The sequence below is a fragment of the Nyctereutes procyonoides genome, unplaced genomic scaffold, assembly GCF_905146905.1.
Source record: "Nyctereutes procyonoides isolate TBG_1078 unplaced genomic scaffold, NYPRO_anot_genome, whole genome shotgun sequence".
Taxonomy (NCBI): Eukaryota; Metazoa; Chordata; class Mammalia; order Carnivora; family Canidae; genus Nyctereutes; species Nyctereutes procyonoides.
Window position 1 is genome coordinate 86,492,213 of NW_026575140.1, and position 25,499 is coordinate 86,517,711.

General features: G+C 46.8%; 1 protein-coding gene across 4 annotated transcripts in view; it reads left to right on the forward strand.

Moving 5' to 3' along the window:
* The window catches only part of NTM (neurotrimin), a 931,059-nt gene that overhangs the window by 488,716 nt on the left and 416,844 nt on the right, over positions 1-25,499 (forward strand). The gene's annotated exons all lie outside the window — the stretch shown is intronic.

The window sequence follows — 25,499 nt, forward strand, 5'->3', positions numbered from 1 at the left end:
GGAGTAGCAATACTTCCTTTCTCTTTCACAGAAACAAAGACTTAGCATCGGGAGAACATTCAATTTTGATTTTGATATAGTTGGGCCTTCTACTGCATCAAAGCGTCTCCCTACATGCCATCTCTGACCAGGATTACCTGGCTTTGTTTGAACACAACTGGTGACGGCGAGCTTGTTACCTCCAGGTCCTTTGTTGGGCAGCTCTCGGAGCCACAATGTCTCTCCCAGTGTTGAGCTGACATCTGCCTCTTGCTAATTTCCATGCTCTAGTCTCACTTTGCCTCATCCTCAAGGTTGCTGGGCTTTGACAGTCCAAGAGCGTCTGATCCTGGCCGTGCCTGAGCTTGAGCAACAGGGCAGCTGGTCCAATTCTTCACGGTGCTGCCCTGACGGGATCTGCCGCTCAGAGCGCCTTCCGCGTGGGGGTCCTGGGTCCTGAGGCTCCCCCTTCTATCACCTGGCTTTTCCGAGCTGAGCAGGGAGACAGACAGCCACATACTGCATTCACTGTGCTTGATTATATACGCTACCGGGAGACAACGCGCAACCACCCTGGGAAGGGGCTGATAGAAGCCAATGTGCAAGCCAGGTCTGTTGACTCCAAAGCATCTTTTCCCATGTCACCCTGAACAAAAATTGGGAATACGTGGTTTGCTACGTACTTAGAATGCACTTGTGAGTGTATCACAGATAGCTGTTTGACAGTGGGAATATCCAGAAAAAATCCTGAGTATGTTGTACTTGCGTGGACGAAGGGGGTTGTTGGCACTAAAGCTATTGCACAGCTAATCTCTGTGGTCTGCTGAGCCGGCCCAACACGTCCCTCCCGCTCTGCACGTGATAGCTGGAAGGAACAAACACTGACAGGGCCTCAGTAGAGTCATGTTCACGATCCTATGCTTGGCCTGGACTGGTGGGACCAGCTCCTCCGCCATGGTCTCTCTGCTCCTTACACGCCCCCCCCACACACACACATCCTTTCACCCTTTCTCTATTCACTCTCATCCCAAATTTACAAGGGCAAACACAGAGCAGAAGCAGAATGGCTACTGGGGGTGAGGGGCAGCCCCCCTCACGATGGTGGTAGGATACTGGCTGGTGCTCCAGAGCTGCCCGGCCAATCTAGGGTGATGCGGAGGGTCCATTTCCTGGTGGGGGTACCAGGACCCCAAGATCCCGGCACAAACCTGAGGAGCAGGGCACTGGGACCTGGATGCACTTGTCTGCAGGGACAGGTCTACTTTTCCTTTCAGATCTCCAAAATCCCAGAGGAATGAATATTCAGAGTGAAGTACCCACCTTGCATTAATTCCATGTGTATATGTATATCCCCCCCCCCCCCCCCCCCGTGCAAATCGTGTGCGCTAAAAATACCTGAGCACTCCATGGCGCCAGAGACCGCTGACAAAGGAATTTACATTTGCAGTCAGAAACACCCTCGGATTACTTTTGAAATAACCTCCCTTACATTTTAAGCAGGTTGGTGGATTCATCATTTAGGCTACTGCCAGGAGTCAGCTATTAAGAGATGTGGCAGGGAATGGCATTTTCCTTAAAAGGTTAGAAAAGTGCTTATTTTCATTACACTGTCTTGATTTTTTCTGGTTTAAAAATAAAATCCATTTGAACTTGGGAGTCTTCCGACATACCGATATCTTTAGGGAAAGTAGGTTAATAAGAAATGTTTTTTGGAGGCACCAGGTTGTGTTCCTGATTCTTCTGGAATGAGAGCAGGACACCGGGTGCTGCTGCCAAGATGGAGAGCAGGATGCAGATGGGGGGAGGGAGGGCCAGTCCGCCTCCTTCCGGGTCTCTTGGACTAGGGAGCAGAGGGTAGAGGGAGCTGCAGGATCAATTAGCAGTCTGCAAGGAAATTAAGCAGCAAATTAACTTTTCAGATGTCCAACTGTTTGTCCTCTCAAACATCGCCATCCTCCCAGTCTGTCACTTGTACTTCACAGCAGCGCTGGGGACCGAGGGGGGCTCTGTGCAAACTCCAGGGCCCACCGGGGAGCAGACCTCAGGGACCCCAGAAGGCAGACTGCAAGCAGCAGGGAGGCCATCCAGGCTAGAGGGGATGCAGTGTGATTGTGGCTAGTGTGTGCACGTGTCTCCACGTGCATGTCTATGTGTGCACCTGCATGTGCCTGCCTGTGCATCTGGGTATGTGAGTGCTCCTGTGTGTGTGTGTGTGTGTGTGTGTGTGTGTGTGTGCATCGCAGGGAAACGAGTGTGGTGAGGTAGTTTTGAGGGCACAAAATGAGGATTTTGTGCATGACCACAGGCCACAGGGTCCCACGCCAGCAGATGGTGCTGTAGGTACAAGTTTGAAGGAGGCTGTGGGTTTGCAGGCGCCCTCGGAGTAATTACCCTATAGAACTCCAGGAGCTGAGGGTAGATCATAGCCTGTCCACACCCCACACCGAGAGCTGGCAAATCCGGACCACACCTTGGACTTCCCTTTGCTCACCAAGGAGCCCCTGCTTTGACTAGTTGACTGAACATCAGACTGCATCTGTGCAACAGCTCGTTTGGTTCCGTCCATGACACCACCCCACCGCCTGCCATCGGGACGCCCCATCAGTGGCACCTTAGGGCAGGAAGTATTCGCAAGGAAATGGGGCCTAGCTCCTGGGCTTCCCTCACTCTCCCCACTGCTCCTCCTGGGCCTCCGTGTAGCCAAACACCTGTCTGTCACCTTCCCTTCAGCCGCTAGGTCCCTATTACCTGGTGGCCCCCCTAGCTAGGCCCCTATCACCCAACGGGCCCCCCAGCTAGGGCCCTATCACTTGGCGGCCCTCTCAGCTAAGCCCCTATCACTCGGTGGCCCCCCAGCTAGGCTTCTATCACCCGGCAGGCCCCTCCAGCTAGGCCCCTATCACCCAGTGGCCCCCCAGCTAGGGCTCTATCACCTGATGGGCCCCCCCAGCTAGGCCCCCATCACCCAACGGGCCCCCCAGCTAGGCCCCTATCACCTGGCGGGCCCCCCAGCTAGGCCTCTATCACCCGGTGGGCCCCCCAGCTAGGCTCTTATCACTCGGTGGCCCCCCAGCTAGGCCTCTATCACCCGGTGGGCCCCCCCAGCCGGGCCCCTATCACCCAGCAGGCCCCTCAGCTAGGCCCCTATCACCCGGCAGGCCCCTATCCACTGAAGGCTCTCCTGAGCAGTGAGCCTGTGCATTGCCCCAACCCAGCCCTGCAGCACCCCCCCCCAACAGCACAGGGGCACACAGCCCTGGGCACATCTGGGGCCCAGACCCCTGGGTGTCTCCCTGCCAGCCGCAGCAACCAGCTGGATCCAAGTCCCGCCTCCCTTCTGGAAGGAACACCCCCTCCCAGCCCCCTCTGTGCTGCCAGTTTAGCTCTGGGACTCCACTCAGCTCTCCTCATGGACTCCTTGACCTTGGTTGGTCTCTCCACCTTTGTGACTGTTTTGTTTTTTTTTTTCTTCCTTTTTTAAAAATTTTGCCTTAAAAAAAAAAGTATTTTATTTATTTGAAAGAGAGTGAGCAAGCATGGGGAGAGGCAGAGGGAGAGAAGCTCAAGCAGACACCCTGCTGAGCACAGAGCCTGCAATGGACTGGATCCCAGGACCCTGAGATCTCAACCTGAGCCAAAACCGAGAGTTGGTGGCTTCACCGAGAGCCACCCAGGTGCCCCTAATTTGTCCTTTTATTTCACCCCCAAGACCCCCATCTCCTCAGATCTGTCTGCCTTCCGCTGCTGCTCCATGAAACTGTCCTGAAATACCCATCTCCTGCTCTGAACTCTCCAGGCCTGTCAGCAGACGCCTCTCCTCTCATCTGCCCTTTACACACAGTGTGGCCCCTGGGAACCTAACCCCCACCGAAGGTGACTCACCTCCGTCTTCCCCTCCACTAGTGAACTAGGGGCTCAGTGAGGGCTGTGGGAAAATGGACACGAAAAAATGTGCCCCTTACATGTTCCTTTTTCTTAGCTAAGGTTCAATTGGAGGTGATTCATGGTGGACTTTCCCCCAGCTGGGAAATGCAAGACAGGACATCGCCACCTCTTCCTGTGACTAGTCCTGTGACTCTAGAACCCTGCACAATCACTCCAGAGTCTGCCTTGAGTTTCCTCAGCCCGTAACTGTGCGCGGTGGTCAGGATCTGTAGGTTTGTTTCTCCGTTTGGCACTGCCCGCACCCGGCAGGCAGGTCTACGCCTGGGCCCCTTCCCATCCGCGCTGGCTGAAAGAGGCTAAGACGGGCTTTGGGGCCGGGCACAAACCTACTGCCAGCCACCCCACTGCTCCCACAACTAAACTGAAGAACCATAGTTTCAGAGAAAGGCCTTCCCAGGTCTATCACTCACTGTGTAATTCCAACGTTACTCCTTCTACCCTTCATAGCTTGAAGATTTTTCCCTTCTTTGAGGTCGATATGGAAGCAAACCAGGAGTTGAGATGTTCTTCTGTCTCTGACATCTGTTAACACATTCTCTGGCTTCCCCAAGAAGTTGGCCTGTCCTTTCCTTGCTCGTCTTTTGAATCAAATAAAACTTAAAATTATTTCACATGGCTTAGTTGATGCCAGCTTTCAGCCTCCCGAATGCTATTTCTAAAAATTTATGTTCTCATTTTATTTTATTCTTTGTTAGATTATAGACTTCTAGAAACAGAAGGAAACTTTCGTGATAATTTAGAAGACTTAATTGTGGATCTCAAGTCTGCTGCTGCTGGCTCATCCCTTCCCTCTGGCCCTGTCCTTCCTCTTCCAAAGTAGCTCCCAGAATTCCTGGCGGGCTACGGGTGGTCCTTATGGCTACACCTGGGCCCATCCAGCTCTGGACCATTACTACAATGGTAGCACAGGTGGTCCTCACTCACCTCTCCTAGATCCCAAGCAACTCCGTGGTTGCTAGAGCTTTAAATCAGCAGGCGTTTAGGGGCACCTGGGTGGCTCAGTCCTCTAAGTGACCAACTCTTGGTTTCCGGCTCAGGTCATGATCTCAAGGTTGTGGGGTTGAGCCCCACTTTTGGCTCCACCCTGAGCTGAATATAGATGTGCTTCAGATTCTCTCTCACTCTCTCTTCCCCTCCCCCTGCTCACATGTGTGCTTGCTCTCTCTCTCCCCCCAAAATAAATAAATCAGAAGACATCTATTAATTACTGATCATGTGTTACATGAGAGCCACTTAATTCACATCAAAATCCTACAAGGCAGATCCTAACCTCACAAAATGAAAAATGAAGGCATACAAAGTTTTAGTAGGTTGACTAGTGCCCTCAACCCTCAAGAGATGAAGTGAAGACACAGGCCTGGCCATTCTGACTCTAGAACCTTTGCTTTGAACTAGCCCCATTTTACTGCACTCTTGCAAAGGGAAAGCCCTAGGGGAAAGAAAAACAGTTGAAAGCTGAGGTCACAGTAGAAAAAGAGTAGATGGGCTTTGGGTTTACATCAAGCTGAGTCGAATCCTGGTTTTGCCAGTTACTTCCTGTATGATATTGAGCAGATTAATTTTCTGAACCTTTGTTTCTTCATTAGCAAAATGGGATAATTATGCTATTTCCAAATGTGTGTGTGTGTGTGTGTGTGTGTGTGTGTGTGTATACATGGCACATTAAGTGAAGTTCTAGGTGGGGAATGCCTGGCAACCCCGCCAATGAGTGATGTCTGGTGAATAGTAGGTGCCCTCTCAATGCCAGTTTCCCTCCTTTGAGTAGAAGGTTTGGAAGTCCTTGCTTTGCTTGGTAGATGCACCAGCCCCGGTGGAGCCCAGCACCAGATCTGACACCAGGTTGTGAGCCAGTTAGTGCTCTTCTTTAAGCAATGCTTCTTTGTAGCTTTGAGCAGGGCCTGCCCCCTCAGCCCCCACCTCACCGAGGAGGCATGAGCGATATTACCATTTCCAAGGCTCAAGGCTTTCTATCTCCCTTGAACTTTCAAGGTAAGAAAGTTCTGATGAAAAGATGCCAACTTGCAACATTTAGAAGCCAATTCGCAGAGAGAAAATGACTGAAATGCAACTCTACCCGCCCAGGGTAGAGTGCTTCCCAATCAGGAATGAACATCAGAAATGACCTGTATGTCCTGCTCAATATTTAATTTTATTAAAGATCACTCGAGTGCCCCATCCCCCTGAATCCCACTGACTTACAATATTTGAGATGGAGACTAAGATCCATGCTTCAAAAGCATCCCTGATTCAGAACCACTGTGCCAGGCATGAACTGAGGTGCTATGATTGGGTCTACTTAGGGACCTGACCTGGCCTAAATACAGAATCTGCAAGCTGTCATCCATGCGGAGCAGATGCAAGAAAGCCCGTCTGGAAGCATTGTTATATATTTTATAAAACCGTAGCCAAAAATACGATCCGTTTAGTCTCTGTGGCTGCACATGCTAAACAGTACCGGGAAAGGGTTTGTGTGATCATGTGAGCTGGTTTGCTTCTGTTTTAATCAGTGAGAACATTGAAACCAACATACGTTGTCCCTCTTAGTGTTCACAGCTCGGAGCTAAATTTGGGGCTCAGTTGCCCAGCCCAGGTGGTGCCTGGTACATTTCTTTCCTTGTTCATTTTTACCGGCTTGTGTTCCTGTTTTCATTTTTAGATATTCTGCTTTATATATATATTTTAACATCTCAAGCTGTCTCAGACCCTTTTTTTCTAAGTAGGTGGAATATAAATTATGAGTAAATAAATAAAGCCACTGAGGCAATGAGTGACTTCCGAGAAAGTGGAGGTACCCTAGGCGGGCAGACACAGCGGGACTGGATATTGTTATAATGGGTTTTTGCATTTCGATGATGGAACTATAGCTATTAGCTATGAAATATTGTTTATACGTTGTTGCCTCTGATATGTTTATTAATTGATTTGTATGAACTCCCATAAATAGTTTATCGATATGAATACTTTGCATTATGGGCTTGTTTTCTTCCGATTAAATCCAAGGAGAGACACGGTGGTGGTATTGCTCCCGTCAGCTGTTCGCCCCCCGCACCCTCCCCTCCGGAGCACATCCACCCTTCCCTGCTCCTGTAGACCCACCTGCCCCCCTCTCCCCGTCCTCTGGGGGAGAATTCCTCCTTTTTCTCTCTGAATTTGCAACTTCTGGTCCCCCAGGTCCTTCCTCTCTCATCATGTACCTTGTCTTCTCCCTCTTGTCTCCCCGCAACTCCTGCAGTTTCTCCCAATTAAGAATGAAGAGGTTCAGCCAATTTCAGTCCTAAAACTGGGAAAAACTGTCAGTGCCTTTAAGGGATTTCAACGCTTTTCATGAAGATGTGCTGTGTACACATGCAGAGCTCCCTTGGCATGTTCTCAAGCTCCATTCATTCTCCCGTGCCACCGGATGGTGCTTTAGTGCACCTAACACGTCGTCTTATTACCCAGTCATTCTCTACTGGGTGCAGGGCCGCCAAGTCACAGAGCCCCCCCCGCCCAGTGCAATTTGAGTAGATTCAGACAGACCTGGCCCCAATTCTTTGCAAACAGGTGAGGAAGCAGAACCCAGGTGCCCAGGCCAGCCTTTCATTAACCTTGAGGAAGTCCCTCATTCAATTTTCCTAGGGCTCAGCAGTATCTGGCTTTTGGGTGAAGACTTTCAGAAGGATTATACACAAGGAGTCTTAGATATCGACACACTTAGGAATGCCCAGATTTGTCAATTTCTCCGTGTGCTTCTACCTCGTTTCATTTGTCTTGATTCCCCAAAAGGGCCAGTGGCTGCCTCACATATTGGCTTGTTCAGCCACGATCTATGTGCATCAGTTCTTCCCATGACAGCCTTCCTGTTCATGCTGCCAAACACTTACTTAGCATTTTCTCGTTTTCTATGTCAATTTCATAAAAATGTGAAAAAAATCCAGTGGAATTGGCATGTCAACGTGCCTGTGTGCATGCAAGTATAGTTGGAAGAATGGGGTTGATGCATATAATGAGTACAAAGTGCAATTGTAGTATTTAAGGACACATGCAATCTAGTGATGTACATTCTCCCATCAGTGGATAGCTGACTATATTGAAAGTTGGTACCATTAAAATTTTGTTGATAAATTATGTTATCGAATTGTTGGGTATTGAGTCAAATTTAAAATAGGCAGTGTTGGCACTTAAAACCAGCAACAGAGTAAACACTGCATCATTCCTTGGTGGTCGCTTCAATGTGAAAAGAAAACAGATAAGGCCTTCTCGGTCTTACCCAGGAGTCCCACAGTTTATGTCGGTTGCAAGAAATGTGGCTCATCACCCTTCCTTCTGCACACAAATGGTGCCAGTCTCTTTGCCAGTCCAGTAGAGAGAGAATAAGGGCTGTGAAACTATGGCATGTGGCATACTGCATATAATCATGTTTTTCATTCTGATTTTAAGTGATTTTTTTTTCAAGATGAATTGTTTTCATCATGATGCTTAGTTTCCCAATTGCCTTTATTAAAAACAAAACAACAACAGTAGTAGCAAAATAACAGGATGATGTTCTTCATTAAAGAAATATGGCTAAGCATCATATGACACCATTTTAAATCTAGAGTTCTATGCATTTAATTGATTAAGTTTCTTAACTGAAATATGCAAATCTTACAGGCCCTGATTCTGGGGAGTGTCCTTAACCCTTGATGACTTTGCTACTTCTTGGGCATTCTCATCCCAGGTCTATCAGTTGGTTTAATACAGTGTATGTTTGTGTCTTTCTCTTTCTCTCTCTCTGGTGGTTACATCTTTCCCCATCCATTCTAAAACTGCCTAAAACTATTGCCAGTTCCAGTTTGAATGTTCTGTTCCAGGGATAGAGCTGCAGAAATGAGAAAACTAACTGTACATTATGATCATAAAAAAAAAAAAGAAACTGATATTAGCCAATGCTGAGAAGGATAAACTCAGTGAGGTAAGAGCGAGGTTCTTTCTTCTGGTGCTTCTTGGTATCTTAGGGCTCAATGGGGCAGCAGCTGGAAAAGTGGCCAGAGTAGAGACTTGAGCTCCAACAGAATCAGTACTACATCTTGGATCCTCTTTTTACCTGTCAACTGTGACTTGGAGAAATTGCCAACCACCCACCCCCAGCCTGATTTCACCACACTTAAAATGGGAATAGAATTATCTTCTTTGAAAATCTTCTCCTCACCATCCAAAACCCTGCTTTATTGGTCTCTTATATTAGACTTCCTGGAAATATTTTATGTGAAAATGGTGTTTTCCTGTACTTCAAAGAGTAAAACAATTGAATATCTTAGCTTATAGTGGTCTGTGAGTTCCCTGAAGGTGATATCTGTGGTTTTCCCATTGCTGATTTTAGAACCCAGTCAAGGACCTGATATGTGGTCCAGTAACCTCTGAATTGATTTTGAAATTTTGAATGAGTGAATAAACAAATTAATCTAGATCAGAAAACAGTTTCTTGTCCCATGTCCCTTGTGGTAGTAGAAGGAGAAGAGGAAGTAGAATAATAACAGAAGTAGAATAGAAAGTAAATCAGGAAACCTTTTTTGCAGGATGTGAAATGTATAATGGAATTTAAATTATAAGAAGCCAGCAGTATCCCTTAAACCCCCCTATTTCCTGTACAGAGCCTTGCACAATCATTTAATAAAACCCTCTGATGATGATGTCATCAGAAATGATGATAAACCTCTCTTTTGTGGTCTTCAATGGACATTGTTCCAGAGATGGAGATGGCCAGCTGGCAGAGAAAATCTCTTACCTACTCATTTTTTTTTGCCCTTTTGTTTTTTCTCTATTATTCCACTTAGTGAAAGGCTTTCTAAAGGCTATTTTTTGGTTCATCCTTTTTTAGAGCACTGAGAAGTGGCATCCAGAGCGATAACTGATGGCAGAGGCAGTAAGGCAGCTAAGAGGCAGAGGAAGAGGAGCCCTGTGTGCAAGGGACAGTCGGGCCACAGAAGTGACACTTGACAATTTAGTTTTGAACTTCTCTGTTATTTCCAGTAAAGCGATTTCCTTGACATTTTCTTGTGGCATTTGAAGGGGGAAAAGTAGATTTTTTTTTCTTTATCATATTGTTTTCCTTTTCTCCCTTTCCAAAGTGATTTATCTGGTCTTGCTCCAAAAACCAACACTTCTTGGAGTCTAATAAACAGCGTGAGTGTTGTATAAGGATGCACATTTGTGCTTCTCCGTGTGCATGGGCGCCTGTGTACACACATGTCAGTGCACACATGTTGAGTCAGTAGCCGTGGCCCCATTAAGCTAAATACTGGCATGTAAGATGGTGACAAGGGTCCCAGGAACTCGACAAGCTGCAGGGTGCCCGTCCGAGGCCCGCTCAGGTTTGCTCGGCTGTCTTCTCACCGCCTTTAGACTCTGGATATGGATTACAGCACCCAATCTCTCGTTTCCAGCTTGTCCTCAGGTGCCTGGCCCCGTTACTCACCCAATGTGTGATCATGAAAAGACCAATTAATTTTAATCTTAGCCCAGGCAAAACATAATTAGAGAAATCTGCTAGAAGAATAACATATGAGGCATTCCAAAGCCAAAAGCAGGTCAAATTCTGCTTTTGGCTGAAGGGTGTCGGGAAACTGCGTTTTCGTCTTCTCTCCATGCACCAGCCCACCTTTAAAGGGGTATTGCTCCGGAGGGCAGCATCGGCAGGAGCTGAGGAAGACCCGGTTGGATGAGGGAGACAGTCTTATTTGCTCTGTCCTTAGAATGAAAATAACTGCGGCTGTGCCAGAGGGGTAGTGTAAGATTTAACGAAATGGCCCGTGTAAACTGTAAAGCGCTCTGTGAACAGAGTGTATTTCTTATTGAGCTGATACTTGCTATATTGGAATCATACCTAAGTCCTGACCTACACCAGCCACCCTTTCCGAGAGTTCATGTTAAGGACCTCCCCTGCTAAGGCTCTGTGTTTTCAGTGCCACCTGCCGGGACCCACACAGACTCTCCCCCCTTCTTCTCTCTTTGTTCTGCCTGGGGCTTTGGAGGGCTTGGCTGTCTTCAAATTCACTTCCAGAAGGAATCTGCCAGAATTTCTGACTCACAAACCTCACAGGAATGTTCTGACTTGCTACAGACTGCACCCATGGAGTCCTGGGGACACAGGGGCTTGGCCCACCAGCCCTGAGAGGGGCCCCCCTCCCGAGGGTGCTGCAGCCACGCAGCAATAATGAAATACGCCCGTCCCAGGCATGCTGAAATCTCTGTTGGCTCTCCATTTCTCTTTCTTTAAACGCTTACGGAATAAATGGAATTTATAATCAGAAACCATAAAATGCCTGATTTATTACTCATCTTGATGACAATATTTAATAACTCGTGTATATTTTATCACATCTTTCTAATGCTCTGTTGTGGAATTTTACTTAAAGAGATTCCATCCTCTATGTCAAACTATCTTTCTTTGGCACCAAAGGGAATATTATCCTTTTGAGTGAGGGGATTGTAGGTATCCAGAGAACGCTCAGCACCCAGCAGGTGGTTTGGGAAGTGTCGGGTCCTCGGGGTGGGGATGGCCTCTTCCCAAACGGCAAGGTTCTCACTACACCTGTCACGTGAGGCACACCAGGGCTTCCTCATCTACTCGAAGCACCAAAAATTTTCTGTTTGGAGATTGAGTCCTTTGAGCCAGGAAGACTTTTCCTTTTCAAGTGCTCCCTATGAAGATAACCTAGGAAGGAAAATTTATCCGAGAGATTGGGGATTATGCAATAGCCAGTTGAAACATCCTATGAGAAGGACATATAGGGCAGAGGCCAGAGATAAAGAAGGGGCTCAAGAGGAAGTAGACAGAAGCGGGGACCTGCCTCAGAAGTGGGCATACTTGACCATTTTACTGGTCCATAGACTTAACCTTTCTAAGAGATTTGGAATCTCTTCAAACAAAGAAGGAAGGAGAGAGAGCTCTTTGCCTGAACGGAGGCCCATCACTCTAACACTGTAGTGTTTACCTCCCCCCAAAACAAGAATTCTATCTTCCTTACCAATATCTAACCCTCCCAATCAGGTAATCAGTATGATATCAACCCAAACTTCCCATGCATGGAACTCATTCACACATTGCCAACTGTCCTAACGAAGTCTCTTTTTCCTTTCTGGCCGAGGATCTCTTCCAGTAACACACATTTAATTCAGGTGTCTTGACTCACAGTCTATTTCACCCTAGAAGAGTTCCTTGGCCTTCAGTCTTCCATGGCCTTAATTGCATTTCCAGTGTATACAGACCTTTCTTTCTGTAGGATGGCTCTCAACCTGGGTCTCTATCACTTTGTTTATGACCAGGTATTCTTGGCAGGAATGTCACAGAAATGGCCTTGGCATCAGGAGGCATAATATCCAATGCCCTACTCCTGCACAGCTTAAACTGGATTCCTTGGCAAGGTAGTACCTGCCCGGGGTTTCTACTGTGTGGGAAACCCTCCCTGGAAACATGAAAACATCTAAATTCAAAGTTGCCTTGATGTCATGCCCCACTCCCAAACCCCGATCTTTAATACTCCTGCATTTAAACCGAAGTAAGGTTGATGGAATTAATTCAGCAACATCGGGTAAAATAGAGGGTTTCGGCAAGGTGGGAATGGGAAATACTCTGACCTGTCAGCTTAGTACAGTTGCAACTGCTTTGGAAGGACACAACAGGCTTCAACTTCAAAATATTCTTGATGTTATTTTTTGAAAAAAATATTCATTTGAAAAATGCTTGTTTTATTTTTCACTTTCTGAATCACAGAGAGAGATGAATCCAGCTACTTTGAGTCTTATGGATAAACTTCCAAAAAGATCCTTTGCTCAAGCTGTAGCTCTTCTCTTGCAGTCTTAAATAGTTGTCCCAAATTCCTTTCTTCTCTCTGGATTCCATATATAGTCTTCTTTATGTTTCCATGGTCTGTGGCCTTAGAATCTTGGAAAGCCGAAGGAGTGATCTGTATTACAAGGGCCCGCTTTAGGATTTTTGAGTTTGTGTGCATAGTATTTATCATTTATTTTTTTTTGTTTTTCTTTACTTTCTGGTTTTGCCACCTTTAAGAATTTAGCAGAATAGAGCCATAGCTCGAGAGGTAGAGACAGGAGACAGAAAAATCAACTTTACTCTTTTACTTGGTTTCCCCACCCTCACCCACCATGCACAACACACATGTACACACACACACAGCCATCTGGGCAAATCTCTAAATCTTTTCTAACCCAACAGACAAATCATAAAACTTTCCATAAAGACGACCAAGAATGGTTGGTAACTCTGAGGTCACATTTCCCCCCACCCTTTTTCAAACCATTGCTGAAGCCTTGACGAGCCTCTACTCCTTCTCCTTTCTGGCACTAGCCCAGCCCTGGAGCTCCTGTGCACACTCAATTCCATGGTCAACAGAACTGGGTCTAATGCTAAATTATAGTCTAGAGAAGGAGAGGACCCAGGGGGCAGATGATCACAGGCTATAAATACCTTCAAGGAAACAATGCAAATGAGGGAAGGGAATTATTCATTTGCTCAGCAGGTGCTAGGACAAGGAGCAATAGCCTGGAGCTGAGGAACAGAACATTTGGGCTGGGGATTAGCAGAAAAGCTCCTCACACAGAATTTCCTGCCCAGGGTTCTGGACTTTGGAGTCCAGTGCCAGGTGCCAGGGACAAAAGAATGATAGTAGACATTGGGAAGAATTCCTGCCAGATTCAAGGGTCACAGGAGCAAACCCAAAGCTTTCTGGTTATTATCTGTATTCTTAGGATGACATCCACATCCATTCCTTTGCCTGCAGCATTTAATTTCCAACCTGGCTGTTCAGGAAACAAATTCCTTGTGTTTGATGCTTTGTGACAGCTGAAAGACGGACTTCAAGTCTCATTCTTTTTTTTTTCCCCTCCAAACTGGGAATAGCTATAGTCAAGCCATGGTGACTAGTGTCCAACTATGCTAATCCCAAGTGCAAAGATGTAGGGCCTCTGAGCCAGATTCGGTGGATACGGAACTGATACTGTTGGATGCTAAAAGGATAGTCAGAGGAGCAGGGAAAAAATTCCACTAATAATTATTACTGGTTACATTATTATTTAACTTTTGAATGTGTGCTTTATGAATACTCAATAATAAGTATCAGTGGAAGAGAAAAAAAATATATAAGGACTAACCTGGTGTAATTCCAGCTCTTCCACAGATAAATGAATGGCACTGAACAAGTGTTAACTTGGACTTTCAGAACCTGAGAAAGTAGGATGATAATGCCTTCCTCCAACAGCTGGTGTGAGATTCAGGTAAAGGAGCTAGCACAGGCCTGGGCTGTAGCAAACAGCTAACTTCTCTCCTTCTCTCTCCCCCACTACCACCCAAATCTTCAACCCTTAAAAAAGTATGTAGATTACCAGATTTGGGAACTAGTTTATACAAACGTACATGCATCTGTGTGCGTGTGTGTATGTGTGTATGTATGAAGGTAGATACCTAGACGTGGATATAGACATAAATACATACTTTGTGAGCTCTCCACCCATTCGATCAGTACTTAGTACAAAGGGAAGTACATGGTAAGTACTTAAAAGGTACTTATTGAATTATATTACATTGTGTGGCTTTGTTCACATCTCCCCCAACATCCTTAAAACTGGAGGTTCTTGTTTTATTTCTGGCCATTTCTGCTGTTTTCAATCTAGGAAACGGGTCGGTGGCAACGGTTACCACCACTGTTAGATATAAGCATGGGTCTAGACTTTATTGACCTCCCCAGATCTCAACCTTCTGATGAATCTAAGGGCACATGATGGATACAGAGCCTAGACCCAGACACCACTTACTGAGGTTTTAATAATACCTACACATGTCTTTTAATTTCTAACCATTTTCATCTGAAAGCTAGCTCTCCGCTCTTACATCCTGATTCAGTTGAGTCTTTCTCTCTGACAGCCAAAGGTCTCTTTAATCACTGGTGGAAATTGGTAATCTGCAGCCATCTGTCATCCTTACCTAGTTCACTGCTCCATGGGAATCCACACTCAGAATCTCCTCATTTAAGGCTGCTTCTTGTCTTGTCTACACCTATGACATGTACAACCATAAAAGGCATCTCTTCGTCATGAACTTAATTTCATGAGCCTCCATGGGATTTGTCAGGGACCTTCTTATTGAAAGGAATCCATATATTCCCAAGCTACCTGCTTTCCTACACAGATTTTCTGTATTTTCAGCCCTGATTTCACTACTTTCTAATCTCCTACAAAGGCCCTTGTTCAGCTGTCCAACTGAATTTGGGTCTCAGTTGTTTGGTATTTGCCCTTCATATGATTGTCCTCATTAACACACACTGAGCACTTACTATGACAAATTAAAACAACATGAACATAGGCAAACATTTATTTTTTATAATCCTTATTCTCAGGAGTTTGAGGAGGCACTGCAGTCATAGAAAGTACATGGATTTAGAGTCAGAAACATTGGATGTGAATCCTATATTGGTCGCTTATTAACTGTATAATCCAGGGTAATTTACTGGATCCTGCAGGATTTCAGTTTGGGTATAATAAAACCCACCTAAAGAATAATGGTGAGATCTCGTTACACATGCACAACCACACAGCCTCCACCACAGAGCAGCCAATGAGTAGTGGACACCAGTATCAAAGATGCACTGAACGTAGTGTGTCAATGGCAAGAATGTGCTGCAACATTTGCCTCCTCCCTTAAGAAAAGCTTGAAGAGACACTAAGGAAGGTTAGAGAAAGATCATTCCCCACATTCTTTTAGAAGACTTTAGGATTGTCATATTTTCAAATTATGATTTATTTCTTCCCAATCACTGAGTACCTTGTCTTTGTATCTTTCAATGCTGGGGATGGGGCAATATGATGGGTGACCATGAGGAACCAATCAAGGAGACAGGGCTGAGGTGTGACTAGCTATTCCAAGGACATGCACTACACCATGCAGGACATGCCGCTGCAGGGTAGGACCCATCTCCATCACAGGCAAAGAACAACTTCACACAGCTTTCTTCTCTTTGTCTAATGTAAATTAGTTGGGATTTAGAAAATTGGGTGAAATCCAGGGAAGCTTCATAGAAGCAGGATACATCCTAACAAAATACCAGGAGAGAATGTCTTGCCTGTGGGGAAAGGGTAACATCACACTACATTACACTACACATGTCACGTGTGCATGTGGGTTTTCTGGAAAAACAGAATGAATAGAATGTATGTGTATGCATAATAAGTTGTGTGTTTGTGTGTGTACATTTATATATTTTATATGTGTGTGTATTTGTATATATAATATTAAAAAAAGAGATATTTATTTTGAAGAATTGACTCATATGATTATGGAAGCTGACAAGTTTAAAATAGAGCAGGCCAGCAGACTACAAACCCAGAGAAGAGGTGGTGCTACTGTCTCAGTCCAAAGACTGCTCGCAGAATCTCCTCCTCCCCAGGAGAAGTTTGTATTTTTCTATTAACGTTTTCAACTAATTGGATAGGACCCACCCACACTGTGGAGGGCAATCTGCTTTACTCAAAATCTTCAGATTTAACCCTGTCTGAAAACTACCTTTATGGAAACATCTGGAATAATGTTTTCCCAAATATCTGGGTACTGTGGCCTAACAAAGGTGACTCATATCAGCCATCAGAGCATGAAGGAGAAGTTACTTCACAGCACACACGCTTAATTCTGCTCCCTTCGTTCCTAGAGCGTCTCACAGCCAGTGGGCTGTGCACTGAGGTTCACATGTAGTGGAGGAAGTGAGGGGAAAGGCAATTCACAACTGAGATGGAGAAGTATGTATTTGCAGAATAGAAAGAGGGAGTAAATATTCTTTGCTAATTTTTGATGGGTGCTGAGGCAGGCGATTCTTAGCCTAATTATAAAGATCCTTGGATGCCATGTTGAAAAATTTAGGTTTGATGCAATTAGCAGTTGACAAGAGTTAAGAGTTTCTACTTTATTTTGCTCCTTCCTTTTTTCCCCTAATAAAACAGAGACTGAGATGGAAAAATTCAGAACATCACGTGGGCCTGGGCCATGTATCGAAGGCACAGAGGCTGTAGTCCCAGGGATAGAAAATATGGGCATATCCTGGGTACAGATTCCTACTGAGGATAGGAAAGCTGGCAGCACCAGAAAGAGGGATGAACCCTCGTGCTCCTCAGCCTTGCACCCAGGAAGTGGCCCAAGCAGTTTCCATCAATGAGAAATAGGGATTTGTCTTTGGTTGTTTGCTGCTTGTCAAGACCTACACATCAGCACCTAACCTTTCCATGCCAATTACAGTGCATCTCAAATAATTAAAAAGGGAAAGTTAAGACATTAATATTTCATATTCAAAGGTCATGATATTCCCAGTCTCCTTTCCAAAGGTGGTGACAGAGATCTTGGAAGCTTCCCCACTATAATGCCATAAAATCCACACAGAAATCACCTTCCATCCCCAGACACCAGGAACCAGAGCCTGTTCAGACCATGGCTGGATCCTCAGAGGCCTTTCAGTTATGGTCATATTCATAGTCCCAGGATTGAGAAAAAACAAAAACAACACCTGGTCCATTCCCATAGTTGTGCAGATGAGAGAACCAAAGTCTAGGCAAGAGTGGTTTTCTCTGTTACACACTAATTTTTGGAAGACTAGAACTTAGTTTTTTGATTCCCAGTTGGTATACATTCTCCTTGGTTTATGTTAGACACCCAGTGCCTGATACATCACAGCAGAGAGAAAATGACACACCAATACCAGAAAGGCATCTCTGTTCAAAGGTGCTTCCTTCAAAGGTGCAGGGCTGTGATAGATTTTCAAGGTAAACTTTATTTTCATGACAAAAGGAGAGAAAAGGCATGCATCTTTGTACCTGGGGATGACCTGCTTTTCATAGGCAGATGCTATAAAATTCGAGAACTCTTACCTATAATTAAACAGCTGTGTGTTTATGCGTGTTGGCATAGGTGGCACTTGGTACCTACAAATAATATTTAAAATTCATTGAATAGTTAATATGCAGCAGGAGCTATCCTAAGCCCTTCAAAGGAATCGACTCTGTTAATCTTTGCAACAATGCTATGAGTTAGATACTATCGGTGTTTCCCTAATTTACAGATAAAGAAACTGAGGTGTTACAAGTTATTGATACACCCAGGCTCTCATAGCTAGAAAATGGCAGAGCTGAAATTTGTGACTCTGGAGACGGGGCTCTTAACTCCTACATCATGACACCCATTTGGCTTTAGCTATCTACAGAAAAGACCACCTGTGAAAAGTTTGATCAACCACAAATTAAAGGTCTTTGGGGGTGCCTGTATGGCTCAGTCAGTTAAGCATCTGCCTTTGGCTCAGATCATGATCTCAGGGTCCTGGGATTAAGCCCCACTTTGGGCTTCCTGCTCAGTGGGGAGACTGCTTCTCCCTCTGCCCCTCCCCCTGCCCATGCTCTCTCTCTTTCTCTCCCTCTCTCTCAAATAAATACATAAAATCTCTAAATATATATAATATATATATAATAGCAATAATATGGGTCTAGTACAGGGAAACATTGGAGCCCAATAAAATACCAGTCAGTGGGCTCCAAGAAGAGAGGATATTGTGAGAAATCTTGGCAAGAGGGGACATGAGGAAAGAAGGTGAACAATCTTATCTTGATTGGTGATAGAATTGTGCCCTTGAGAGATGGATTAACTAATCCAGGATGAACTGTATTCCCAGTAGGTTCCTGGGACAAAACATTCAAATATGGAGAAAGAAGATTAAGATCTTTTCTAGGACTTTAGCATGGCTGCTATATTGAGTTTTTCCAAGATCCAGATCCTGATCTTAGCCCTTGATATACATTATATCATTCAATCTTCATAGAAAACCAAGAGGCAGGTACTGTCAGTATCTCTATTATCTGAGGCCCAGAAAGTCCCAGAAGATGAGATCAGATTTGCCAGCCAGGTAAGAGCTGAGTTGAGTCAATGTGGAGACTCATAGAGCTGGGTGAAGGCTCTGGAATTCCTCACCCTAATGTGAGGACTAGTCCTTGGAAGTGGACCAGGGTTGATGGAGGTCTCAGTTTTGAGGAAAAAGCAAGTCTTCAAAAACTGGGTGCCATACAGGTGATGAATGGTCACCGGAGTAATTGTGGTGACCATTTCACCGTGTTTACAAATATCAAACCATTTTATTGTACATTCAAAACTAATATAATGTTATAGATGAATTATATTTCAATTAAAAAGAAAAAGCTGGCGCCATACATAGCCTGGGAAACATGGCAGATGATATCCATTCACTCACCCATGTTGACCACTCACCATGTTCCAGGTGCTGGGTGTTCAATGATGACCAGGAAGGAAGGACCCTTGCCCTCATTGAGCTTACAGCTTGATGGGAATCACTTGGAAGGAAGAGAAGAGAGATCTGCAGTATCTCTGAGGATCCATCCCCGATAGCAGAGCTGTTCCCTCAAACTACTTTGTACACTATTCCAGGCAGGTGGGGGACCCCGCAGAGTGCCGCCTGACACATAAAAATGGCCTTCTACATTTCTGCTGACACGTCATCTGTATCTGATGGAGCAACATCTTCATTATGAAATTAGATGAAAATTCTGATGCACAGACTAATAGATAACATCCCACGCTCTTCCTCAGGAGCCAGAGCAACAGAAACAGCAAAGAGCAAGGAATCGAGCCAGAGACTGCCCCCACCCCATCCGATTCCATTTTCATACCCACCTGTCATCTCCCCACAAACGTCATTAGCTCACAGAGGGGATGGTGTCTCATTGCATTATCAGCCACCACCACAACAAAAGAGCTTTTTGCACTGAGACTGCTGTGAAATTATGGAACAACCAGATAAATTTTATTTTTTATTTTTATTTTTTTTAAGTTTTTTTAATTTTTTATTTATTTATGACAGTCACACACACACACACACACAGAGAGAGAGAGAGAGAGAGAGAGAGAGAGAGAGAGAGAGAGGCAGAGACATAGAGGGAGAAGCAGGCTCCATGCACCGGGAGCCCGACGTGGGATTCGATCCCGGGTCTCCAGGATCGCGCCCTGGGCCAAAGGCAGGCGCTAAACTGCTGAGCCACCCAGGGATACCAACCAGATAAATTTTATACAAGAAGTCCCCTGGTGGGGTAATGCCCTCTGCGCCCCCAGAACCTGTTATTTCTAACGCCACAGCGAGCAAACTTTGTATTTGGGAAAGTCTGTGCATCGAGGCCGCAGCAGATCGTAGAGATGAGATTGCTCAAAAGCTGAAGACTGAGGTGCTGAAGACCCCTGGATGCGGTCCTTCCAAGCAGGGAGGGAACAGGAGTGGGTTATTCCTCTGAGGGACGGAGCTCCTCCGTCCACGGTTTTCCCACGAGACACCTCCTTGCCACGCTGGCTGTGCCCGCCGGCACAAGTCCAACTTGACTGTTGCATGAGGGCAAGCTAGGCACAGGCAGGGCCCAGCAGAGCCAGGGAACAAGCACCATTACCACTGTTGGTTCCCTCTGCCTGTGCTAAATGCTCCTCTCGTTTCATCCGTGCCATCCACCTGCGGGTGCTAATTGTCCCCACTATGAAAACGATGAGCTCCCCTGAATAAAACCAACCCTGCACATTCCCAGCTGGCCATGGGGAGAAATTTCCACCCGGGCTGGAGGGCTGCTTGGTCTCCTGGGGCCATGGCTAATTCCCCAGACATCCCTTTCCTTGACGCCTCCTCTGCCCAGGTGCAAGGAGACCCTCTGCCCTCGGCTGGGCCATACAAAGGGAGACTCTTAGCTGGGTTATCTTGATTTAGCTGGTGGAGCAGACCGCTCTCCAGCCCTGGGTTGAGTTAGGTTGGCTCACATTTGAGCTCTGTACTTGACAGAATCCGTTCTAGGCACGCCTCTTGGGTTTATAGAGTGAACGACGTATCTGTGGTCCTCCCTTTCTCACTAACTCAGTCAGGAAGGATTTCCTACAGGGTTGGTGTGCCCACTTCTCTTTCCCAGGTGCAGGGATGCACTGGGGATTTGGATGAGATCCATGCACTCCAAAGTGAAAAGGGGGAAAAGAGCTCAGAGATGTTGAGGGATCCTTCCTGAAAAGATCTGCCCAGGACCATGGGAGAGCCAGACTCTGCTACCAGCGTTTCCGCTTTTCTAGCAAAGAGGGAGGGGCTCACGTGGGCCCATGGGGCCTGGGTTTCTATGACCCCTTGGGGAGGGGCTCCCTGGACATGGCTTCTGATCCCATAGTTTCCATCTGTCCTCCTTGAGGACACGAACAACATTCATTTACAGAGTGCCCTCGGTGTGCTGGGCTCTTCTGCGTACAGCATCTCATGTAATCCTCGGGATAAATCTGCATATGGGCACAAGTACCTCCATTTTACAACTTGGGAACCCACGACTTCGAGTGGTTAGGTTGACTGGCTGGTGAAATCCACCCAGTAGAACTCCAAAGCCCCATTGTGCAGCTGGGTCCTTAGATCTACTCGTGTGTCTGAGGAAGCCAGCCCTGTCTGGTCCCCGGTTCACTGCATTTCTCCACATCATGTTAAGACTTTAGGCTGACACTGTAGCTACCTTCTTCCAGTCCTTTCCTTTATCTCCCCAATATCCTTCCATCCCACCCCAAGGGGGCTGTTTCTTGCTTGACCAGCCTGAAACCAAGCTAATAACGTTTCTTTTTTTGTTGTTGTTTGTTTGCTAATAACATTTCATCGGGAGTCACCTATCTTCTTCATGTGAAAGACACATCCTCTGCCCCCGCCCTGACTTGGCAAACCTCTGATAGTCAACATGTGCTCTCTACCCTCCTCTCTGGGGTTAGCCATGTGGCGGCAGAGCCTTTGAGGTTGTGGGAAATGTGTCTTTGCTGGCTGGGAGGAGAGCTGGGATTAACATCTGACAACAGAGAATTCGGGTGTGGGTTACTCGGTTACTCACACGCCGAGGATGCTGTTAAGACTGGGACCCTTTCTTCCAAGTGCCAAAGAGAAACCAATTTTTGCTTCTGATATGTCAAAGCGCCGGGCCTCAGTAGCAGCGCACGCTCATGGGGCCCCTGCTCTGGGGGAGCACCTGCCACTGCAGATAACAGGAGCCAAATTCATGGACTTAACTCCAGAGCATGAAGTCCGAGAGCGGCGGGCGCCAGGAGGAGAAGCTCCACGATGTCTCTGGGAGGCTTCTCCTTCTGGACCACAGACCAGACCCTCCTCATGCGGCTGCCCCTCAGTGCAAGGGGAGCTGGCGAGCGTTGTTCCCAGTTAGGCTTAGCTCGGCCCTTGGTACCCTAACCCAACTCAGGGATAGTCGAGGAAGGAAGACGGGGAGAACCCCATCAGGTAGACGGCCTGCCAGAGACCGCGTCTGCTGCCTAGGTGTACTCCAGGATAGAGAGAAGCTGTTGAAGGAAACTCCAACTCCAAGCTGTTCTTAAGGGAGGCGCCCTCCCTGGGCTCTCACATGATCCCAAGTGTCTCTTACCGGTGGCCCCTCCCCACCGCTCATCTCATCCTCAGTCATCCACCGCCGCTCCAGACACCTGTGTCATTACACCCTAGTTCTCACAGTCAGGGAAAGATTATTAATTCCGTCTAGTGCATAAAGGACTTATAGTGGTGGCAGCGAGATTACGAATAGTACGACAGCAGATACAAGAGTTCAAAATGGACCATGCTTCTATGCTTCTACCTCTTTGTAAAAGCTCCGGCAAATTCCCCCCCCCTCCGTTTCCAACAGAGTGAAACCCAAACTCTTCAGTAAGCACCCCCCTCGGTGGGGGGAGGGGTCTTCGTTCCCGCCTCCTCTCCCTACTGTTCCTCAGTCATCTCTTGCTCTTTAAAAACAAAACAAAACAAAAAACAAAACAAAACAAAAACAAAAACAAAAAACAAACAAACAAACAAACAAACAAACAAAAAACACAAGCGGCGGTGATGGGGCACCCGGCTGGCTCTGTTGGTAGAGCATGTGACTCTTGTTCTCATGGTCCTGAGTTCAAGTCCTGCTTGGGGCCTGGAGTCTGCTTAAATAAACAAAACAAAAACAATCCTCCATTTTTCCTTTTTATTATTCTTTCTCTACCTTTCTAGAAAGAATCTGATCCCTTTTCCCCAACTGGAAACTTCCTACCTCTCCTACAAAACCTACAAACCCCATGACGTCTGCTAAGTTTTCCTCCAACTCCCTTGACTCTCTTCTCCCAAAGCTCGGGCTTCCTAGATCTCACGTCTTAGCTCCTCTCACAGTGTTGATGACTTGTGCACACGTCTGTCTCCCCTGGGATGTGAACCCAGGCTCCAGCGCAGTTGTTGCATCTAGTACCCTATTTGCTCATCAGATCAGTATACCAGCCCCATTCTGGTGCTTTCTGTGAAGGTGGTACTGTGATTCTTAGCCCCACTTTGCATGTGAGAAAACCAGTGTGGGAAGAGAGTAAGCCACATATAGACCTTCACAAGAGGAAGACCCTCGGCCTGAGCCTTGGCTTCCGGCTCTAGTGCCTACACTTGCCGTCATTGCTCAGCACCTCTGATTAAAGCCTGAGCGAGACCGTAGGCACTGTCCAGCCTGTTTTGCAAGGGTACTTTATGCCACGGGGAAACGTGCAGTTCACTTGACCCATCTGCCAGCCCAGTTCTCCCACCCTGAGTGGGGAGCCGGGCCCAGTTAGGTGCGGCTCTCCTTTAGGGGTGGCCACAGGTGCAGTGGGCTCAGGTCGAAGGCCACATCACAGCATCCTGGCATGGCTCCCTTGTCATGTCTGGCCTCCGCCTCCCTCCCCGCCTGCCCAGTCGCCCCCCACCCCACTCTACCACACCCCACACTCCTTCCACTTTCCTGTCACAGATGTAGAATCCACGCAGCCATCTCTGACGCTGCTAACCACAGGCATTCGGGAACAGTCTTGCTCCAAATCCTGCCTCCTATTTTCATATTTCCTGTGGCGTTTTATAGAAATAGCAGAACAATTGCTCATCCACAGGGGGTAAAGAGAACAGGATTTTATATAATTAAATGTTAAAGTGACAAAGTTTTCAGCCTAGGGGGGGAAGTAGCGGGAAGGAAGTGTGGGACGGGATGGTCCAGGGGTGAAGGAGAAGCCTGGGCTGTGCCTCAGTCATGCAGCATCCAGCTTTAATTCTCTCTCTCTCTCTCTTAATTGGTGACAAGGATGGTGGACATAATTTGTGCCTTTGGTTCTGCCCCTCCCTCCATCGAGTTGTCGCAGCAAGCTCCAAGTGGTGATGGGTCTGTGCCAGAGGCTGTTTGGCGTCACCTGCTTCCAGAAGGACCTCTGGATTTTCGAAGTGTTGATAACGTCTTTCTATCTTTTTGCATTTGTGCAATAGGAAAAAAAACAAAAAAAACAAAAAACGGTAGTTCATCTCCCAAAAGAAACATTCTTAACGTGATAACAGAGAACAGAAACATCTGTCTGCAGCAAGCATGCTCAGAGTTTCCCCATAAACACAGGTTTCCATGAAAACCAAACAAAGGAACATAAGAGAAAGGCCAGACACATTCCACTTCGGCTCCCAGATGTAAATGAGTCTGATAGCCTCGTTCCTTTTAAGGGCAGGAGACCAGAGGATGAGCCGGTCCCCGAGGCTGCACCCAGCCTGCACCCAGGGCTGGCCTCACACGCGGCCTCCTCCCTGTACGCTCGGGCGCACGCACACACGCTCTCTAGCCATTTGTTCCTTTGATGTGTGCTAAGTGAAACATAATTACCCACTTTGTCACATCGCATGTGACTTTGACGGCCCAGTGTGTGGGCTTTTTAAAAAAATACATTAGGAGGTCCTCAAGGAGAAACAGTGTTCCCCTGGGGATTAGTTTCAGGACTTGTACATAGTTTGAAGCCACAGAATCGCCAGAACCAGTCCTCCCAGTAAGGAGCCGCTGCTCTTCCCCACTGCCTGTCACCTACCAATATAGGAAGGACACAACGGGAAACAAAGTGAGGAGGGGCACAGACAGGCACATCCGTAAGGCCTTAATGAAGAAGAAGGGGAGCAGAGGAAAGGAGATGTGGGCAAAGTGCACTGTAAAGTGCCCCTTGCTCATGACGGATGGTTTTCGAAACCAAGGCTGGGGGTCTCTGCAAGGATCCTCTCATACACCTTGAGCACGCAGTCAGTGCCTTTCCCAGATCCCTGAACTCAAAGTCTCATTTCTTCTGCTCGCACAGACTCTTCCTCCACGGACATGCAGGACTCACCTCTCTTACAGCAAGCAGCCTTCACCCCTCATGAGCAGCACCCTCCTCCCTGACCCCGTGCCCCTTCCTAGAGGATGGCTGCTGGCTACACCCCTGCAAGCACACACATGCATGCACATGCACACGTATGCAGACATCACACACACACACACACACACACACACACACACACACACACACGCATTGAGCCTCTGGCCCTCAGCACCTTCACCTCTTTGTGGGCACACACCCTACCTCCCCGGAAGCAGAGCTTCCTATAGACATTCTGGACCTATAAATACTGTCAGGCATCAGCCCATGAGTTTCCTTAAATGCAAAGCCTACTCATTACTGCAATTAATTGGCATTGCCACACTAATTGTAAGGCAGCCTGCCTGTAATAAAAGTGCAGAGGGAG